At 42.1% G+C, this 6,525-nt stretch overlaps 1 protein-coding gene across 1 annotated transcript in view; it reads left to right on the forward strand.

The window, feature by feature from the left end:
• TBC1D14 (TBC1 domain family member 14) overlaps window positions 1-6,525 on the forward strand; it is a 103,020-nt gene that overhangs the window by 40,119 nt on the left and 56,376 nt on the right. The gene's annotated exons all lie outside the window — the stretch shown is intronic.

Raw genomic sequence — 6,525 nt, forward strand, 5'->3', positions numbered from 1 at the left:
ATATAAATTGTTTAATATACACAGTACATTTTCAGGATCTGTAATACATCCAGGGTTTAAATCATTAAGGATTTCTGCTGAAACATTTTCATCTTTATAAAACTTTCTTTTTAAAGCTGAACTCCGAGCACAAAAACTCACATTTAAATATATGAATCCACCAAATACCTTTTACGAACCAAGATATAACCTTGTAAAAGTAGCCGCGTCATCATCACTGTGCTATACATAGCCTGTGCAGAGAGCAGAGCTGTGGGAGGGAGCCAGCAGGCCCCACCCACGACAAGAAACCACAGGAAGGGGCGGATACAAGGCTAGTCACCCAGCACAAGGAGAGGGGCAGTTGTGACTGGTCTTTATTACAGCCTAAATACTACCTTTAAATAAAGGCAGAAAATCATTGTGGCAGAACTGTCACTGCAATTATGTCGTTTTGACACATAACTTATTAACCTGTAACTTTTTCTGAGTAGATAAATCATTAATGCTCTTGGTTATACAAATTGTTCTGCTTTAAGCCTGTTGATTCTGTTGCCTGCAAGGAACAAACTTTTATCTGCAGTGGAAAAGGTCACTGGGTTCCTATCTGGAGCTGTGCTCTTGGGTGGTAGACTTTCACCCTGTTTGCAGCTTGCATTGTTCCTAGATCCATATTATTCATTTTTCTGTAGATAATCTAGCTAGCCAACGGGGCTGCTGTGAACCTAATGCATGACGTATATGTGAATGTACTTTACCTAAAGGACATTGTTATAACGCAAAATGTTTGACCCATAATTGCATCTATAAATTTACATTTTTTTTTTGTGTTAGCAGTCACATGACCATGCAGCCCTCCATATTTTTTATCATTGGTATTTATATAGCACTGACAATTTACGCAGCGCTTAACATAGATGCACATTCACATCAGTCCCTACCCTCAAGGAGCTTACAATCCAAGGTCCCTATCTCAAATACATACATAGAGGGCAAATTTAGACAGGAGCCAAATAACCTTCCAGCATGTCTTTGGAGTGTGGGAGGAAATCGGAGTACCCAAGAAAAGCTAAAGGTGGTCATACAAAATATTAAGAGTGTGTGACTTCTTTTTTTTTTTTACCAGGCAGTATATGTTGTTCCAGAATGCGTAGTAGTCATTATGACATAAGGAAGGCTTTTGGGCTATACAGTACCATGCCACAGTTTGATGAGGGTTGTTGGATTTCCATCACCTATACACCTTTAGTAGACCACGCTGCAGCATGTATGATGTTCCAGAATGCTTAGTAGTCATTATGACATAATAAGGCTTTTGAGTTATAAAGGACCATATCATGCCACAATTTGATGAGGGTTGTTGGATTTCTGGCAAGGAGGGTATCGGGAAACAAAGTGTGGGCATTTGGCAATAGTTGGTCACATATGGGGCAAAAGTGACTCATATTGGGGAACATTATCCCATTTGGCTGTGATGGTAAATTTACTGGAATGGAGGCTGCAACTCTTGTACTTGGTCACTGTGTGGGGGCTCCTAGAATTAAGCAAATTAATGGAAAGTTATTATTTTTTCTGAAGTGTCATGGAGGTCTGGATCTGACCTGAGTGGCTAGTGTTGCTGATGTGTGAATATATCACTTACTATGGGGAAAAGAAGATCCTGTTACTTTTTTATTCACCATGCATTCGTAACGCCTCTCTGCACTGCCCAATGGGATTCTTTATTGGGTTTAATGAACCCTGATATTCACTTTACAACACAAAAAGCTCATCTCCTACTGCCTGCACTCTGCTCAAGATGTGCAGAAATGGATCAGTTTTCTTCATCTTAGAATAAGGAATGGGGATTTTCTGTATCCATGTTTGTCCCATTGGGGGTATTTCCCCTGAATTTTTATCCTATAAACAACACAGGAAGTGAGAGAAAAGTGATTTGAAATCCTCTTGGGTGTCACCGAAACAAGTGTTGAAATGTTCTTTCTTTCTGTTCTGTTGACAGCTTAAAGTTTCTTTGTCATTCTCAATCATGGTGGTCACCAGGACAAAGAGAGTTCATCTCCCCAGCAGGTACACAAGACCGCACTAAAAGTCTGGACAAAAATCCATCCCCTACCTGTACCTTTTTAATGCCTTGGGGTGGCACAGCCAATAAATGGTGATACCATTAGCAATAAAAACCTGACACGTTCTAACCCAACCAATCCAAAATGATCAAAAAAAGTTCTAAAGTCCCATCATACACTACCCTGATATAACATCAGCATTGTGATCGGAATATATATTAGAGTTGTTTGTGATAATGCAATCAAAGCTTACTTGCAAAAAATCCCTTTTATGTAGTGAGTACTGCCTTCCGTCCACCCATCACTTTCATCAACTTCCTGGACTCCCAGTGTGCTTTGCGTCTCTTTCCCTGCTGCTTGATGTGATTTAATCTCCATTTCTCAAGACTGCATATCCCATCATGCATTGCTTCCAGCAAGCAATGATAATGTTACATGGTTAAGAAGTTGAATTGTAGTTTAGAAGGCAGGCTCTGTGAGTTATGACACAAGGAAGGGCATATTCACAGGGCTGAATGAAATGGTGTCAGTGCATTGAGGAAGTCCATCCTATAGGCATCTTCAATAAGTACGTATACAAGGTTCTAGAACAATATGGTTATTAGTGGGATAGAACTTGTGGAAATTCAATTGAGAAATACTTATTTATTTCTGACCATAGATACCTTTTTAATAACAACTAGAGCTGCAGCTAACGATTATTTTCAAAATCGATTAGTTAGCCGATTATTAAGTTCGATTAATCGGTTAATCGGATAAACAATAAAATACATTTTTAAAAATGGCTCCAGTGATGGACTACTAGTTTGTATTGAGATTGCACTCCATCACAGGAGCAAGCTTGGAGCGGTAGAAGTAAAAAAGAAAAGAAAAAAAATAGTGGTGTGCAATATAGTGAAAAGGAAAGTGTAAAATTATACAGCAATGAATGGCACCGACTATAGAGGACTACAAATCCCAGCAATAGTACATTATAGCTGGCGGTATTCTGCATTGCGCTGTATAATGTACTATTGCTGGGTTTTGTAGTCCTCTATAGCTGGTGGTATTCCGCATTGCGCTGTATATAATGTATTATTGCTGCGATTTGTAGTCCTCAAGACAGCTCAGTGCAGAATATCACCAGCTATATAGGAGTACCCAGCAGTGTATAATGTATTCCTCTATAGCTGATGGTACATTGCTCTGTATAATATACAGCACAATGTATATTCAGCTATAGAGGAATACAAATCCCAGCAATACATTATAGAGCACCATGTGTGGGAAAGTGCGGGCTTACCTGAGCAGTCTTCCAGCAACTTGCTTCTGAGATCGGACCTATCGGCGGCTGTCATCCGCCCACACCTGCTCCTCCTTACTACATCTCCCCGCGTCCCTGTGCCTATCGTGGATGTGGGCGGGCGGTGAGTGTGAGGCGGGGAGGAGGTGCGGCGTGAAGATCGTGGATGCTGGCGGGCGGGTCTGGCAGCGGCAAGCGTGAGGTGGGGAGGAGGTGCGGCGCGCAGCGTGTGTGGAGCCGTGAACAGGGCCAACTGATCCGAAGCCGATTAATCGATTATTGAAAAAGTTGACAACTTTTTCAATAATCGATTATAATCGATTATGCCGATTAGTTGTTGCAGCCCTAATAACAACAGAACATTCATACACTGGGGAGATTCATTTACATAAGCTTTGCACATATACTGTTGAGTGCTTGGCATATTTTGAGCTTGTGAAGCATGTCGGTGATCTGCATATTGTTACCCAATTGTCCCAGAAACATTTGTGTCATCCATGTCTGCCTGCCAAGTAGTAAAGGAAAAGTTCATCTTGTTATTAAATACAAGAATGAATAAATGACTCTGTGTGTTGTTGTTGGCACACTTTTATGGAACACATTAAAGTGTCTAAATCCAATTTGTTTTCTCTTGAACAGTGTCGGGGTTAGAACCTCTGGTCAGGTTTTTTTCTTGTCTGTGTTTCTTCTGGAGAGATTTACCCTCTCTGTCTAATCTCATTATCAGGACTGAAGGTGAGGGAAAGTCTTACATTTAGAGTCATCTGTGGAACAGGAATAAAGGGAAAATCATCCAACGGGGACACTCATTACAGTGTTAACTTTTTCCCCACGCAGTTTTCTGTGCGGAAGACCGCACGGCACGAAAATGCTAGAAATCTGTAAATCTGCACAGATTACCATAGCCTGCGGAATCCACCCCTAAAATCGTGCTTGGACTATTTTGCGGGGCGCACGGTTTTGTACCATGCGGACCCCACAATAGTCTGAACAATACACATTAAAATGCATTTTTAAAAATGTTTTGTACGGCCGAATACGTGCAGAAAACTACTCGTGTGAATGGAGCCTTATGGAAATTCAATATAAAAAAGTATTTATTATTTGACTTTGTGTCAGCCTATTGCAATCCACTGTACAGCAGTGCTCAGATTGGGTGAGGGAGAAACAGAAGGAGCCAGTCATTTGTCCTGCAGCGCTCATGTGTTAATGAAGAACATGCTCATAGGAGGAGGAAAGAGCAGAGTGACAGAGGAGCTCATCACTGTGCTGCTTTTCCGTTCACTGTCCATTCACAACCTGGGAGAGGGACACGGGACCTGTAAGTGATACTTAAAAGGGAACTATGGGGTAAGTGTTTTTCCCAATAGTTCTCCTAAGGGTCATTGGAGGACACAAACTAGCATCCTCCCGTGATCCAAAGCTCAGTATATGAGGGGTTACAGCTCGCGGTATACTGAGACCGCCGCAGTTGGGACAGATAAAGTGTATGGCCACCCTAACAATGACATTTTCGTGAGTTGTTCATAGGTATATTTGGTTACATTTACATGGGATAGAAATCACACGCACAATATCTTGTTGCTATATTAATACAGGCATTTCATTGTCTTTCAGAATACTGCCATTGTATACCAGGATACTATCCTTACTACATGTGCACTATTATATATGAATGTGGAACTATATACAGCTGAACTAAATATTAATATTAAGAATGTTGACATTCTTTGGTACTATTGCCTTTCACGGTTTGGTCAATGGTAGTTTTGTTTTGTCTTGTCTCTGACTTTTGCAGTTCTCGATAGACCTGTTCTATTGCTGTAATTGGAAATCCCTGCGGACCTGGCACAATAGGCATTTTACAGCTATTATGGAAATACCTACATGATCTTAGCTATAAGATTTCCCTTTTATATTATCATTTCCAACCTGATTTTGTTTTTCTTTGAGAGTTATTACCTTCAACTGTCTTGAATGTGAAATTTATTTGGTGTCTTCTTAAAGTCTTATTTATCAACCTCTCTGCAGAAGAGCGAATGATTGCCATGGGCAACGAGAATAGTTAAAAAAAAAATGTAAAATATTATATATGCCTCTAGTCCTTGTGTGTTTGTTTTTTACGAAGTTAGTGTCAAATCACCCTGCTCTGAAAATACCCCCTTTATGTGGCAGGCGTGATGAATTTCTCACTGAGGAAGTAACTTGTAATGAACTTTCCTAAACCAGAACGCTGACTGTGAACAGTATTGCTTAAAAGGAACCTGTTAGGACAGAGATAGGGGAACTGCCATTTCTGAGAAAATTGCATGGTGAGATGTAAACGTAAAACTTGACAGTGGCTGTCTCATGAACTGCCTTTACCTCTCCTAACTTTTGTCATGTGGGAAGTCAGGCCATGCAAGGCAAAGCAAAGGGTTTGCGTAACTTCCCCCCTCTTCTGAAGCAGCACTTTCCTTTTCTGTGCTGCCCTGCCACTCCGTTCCCCTGCTAGGAACAAAGATCAGACGCCCTCGGTAATTTCAGAGTCATGTCCTGAAGCTTGCTCACGGCTGCGAGCACTCTTCCTCTTCACCAACCGTAGACATTGCCATGTGGGAGGGTAGTAAGTAGGGATGTACCGATAGTAGTATCGGTGCCAATGTAGAGTATTTGGGTTGAGTACTCGTACTTGCCCAAATGCTCCGATGCCTAGCCCGATACTTCCTGTATCAGGAAGCCGGGCAGTACTCCATTACATGCTGCCTGGCTTCTTGATTGGCCCGTGAAGCCTGCTCCCTTGTCACTTGTGATGAGGGAGCATGGAGCCGCCTTCCCGACCAATCAGGAAGTCAGGCGCCATGTCATTACACAGCACCCAGCTTCCTGATTGGCCAGAAAGCCGGCCCCATGCTTACTCGACACATAGTGACGAGAAGCATGGGGACGTCTTCCGTGCTGATCGGGAAGCCGGTGGTGAGTCTTTACATGCCGCCCAGCTTCCCGGCTAATCGTGTAGCCAGTTAGCGAGCCATTACACGCCGCCTGGCTTCCTGAATGGGACTTCCGGTACACGGTATTCTGTATCGTGAGTACCGAAAAAAAAATATTGGTACTCGTACTCCATACCAGTATCGGTATCGGTGCATCCCTAGTAGTAAGTCACATGCTGCCCCATACCTGAAAGTACCGGGTATTTCTCTTTGCTTCTCAGGCACTCTA

This window comes from Nanorana parkeri, unplaced genomic scaffold (assembly GCF_000935625.1).
Source record: "Nanorana parkeri isolate BGI_ZX_2015 unplaced genomic scaffold, ASM93562v1 scaffold523, whole genome shotgun sequence".
NCBI classification, from domain to species: domain Eukaryota; kingdom Metazoa; phylum Chordata; class Amphibia; order Anura; family Dicroglossidae; genus Nanorana; species Nanorana parkeri.